Below are 963 nucleotides of genomic sequence, written 5' to 3' on the forward strand. Positions count from 1 at the left end.
ATGTTTGGGAGAGTAGAGGGACAGTGCAGGAGAGGAAGACCCTAGATGAAATGGATCGATTCTGTGAGTGGAGTGGTGGGAGTGAGTGTGTTTGAGATGGCGTGGTTGGCACAGGATAGAACGGTGTTTAGGGATCTTGTACATAGGGTCGCTATGAGTCACAAGTGACTCGATGGCACATAACAACAACAACAACAACAACAAGATTCCCATTTAACAGATTAATCCACAACATGGATTGTATTTTTCAGTGTATTGACATTTTCATTTTTATTCTGTTTGCTCTGTTTCCATTAATCTAGCCTCCCTTCTCTGACTTAGATTCTTATCTTTGCTTGAGGTAATTGTTGATGATTTTATAATATAGTTGGTTATTTGAGGGAGGATGGTATTCAGAGTTGATAGTGTGTATTTTATAATCCAACCTATCATTTTGATGAAAGCATCTCTGATGGTATAGTGAGTGAGAAGGAGTTGATGGAGTCTACCTGGCTGAGAGCTCTGAGCAAATGCTTGTGATTCAAGGCCTATGTGACATCAAGGAGTTGCTCTGCCAACCAAAGGCAGGTGGTTCAAGTCCACCAGCTGCTCTGTGGGAGAAAGATGGATAATCTCCTGTGTGATTTATGGCCTCTGAAAACCCACTGGAGCATCAATTAGGAGTCAATTCTGAATCAATGGCATATAACACCTTATTTGGCTGATTGGTGACCACTGAGAATGACTTCAGTTCTAAGGCCAAAGATTATTTTAAGGTGCTAATCTCATGGGTCGGTCGGCCGGCTGCGTTGGCCGGGAATCGAACCCGGGTCAACTTCTTGGAAGGCAGCTATGCTCACCACTACACCACCAACGCCGCACATCCCACAAGGAAGAATTCAAGATACTAAAGAGCTGAACAGAAGATTCCAAAAGGCAGCTCAGAATGACAAAGCAAAATACTACAATGAAATGTGCAAGGAG

The 963-nt window shown here is 43.1% G+C and overlaps 1 non-coding gene across 1 annotated transcript; it reads right to left on the reverse strand.

The window, feature by feature from the left end:
• Positions 1-784: 784 nt before the first annotated feature.
• On the reverse strand, positions 785-856 carry TRNAG-UCC. The gene has a single exon. It is a non-coding gene; the product is annotated as a tRNA-Gly (tRNA).
• Positions 857-963: the final 107 nt, after the last annotated feature.

This window comes from Elephantulus edwardii, unplaced genomic scaffold (genome assembly GCF_000299155.1).
Source record: "Elephantulus edwardii isolate Elephantulus edwardi_28Jun2011 unplaced genomic scaffold, EleEdw1.0 scaffold00093, whole genome shotgun sequence".
NCBI classification, from domain to species: domain Eukaryota; kingdom Metazoa; phylum Chordata; class Mammalia; order Macroscelidea; family Macroscelididae; genus Elephantulus; species Elephantulus edwardii.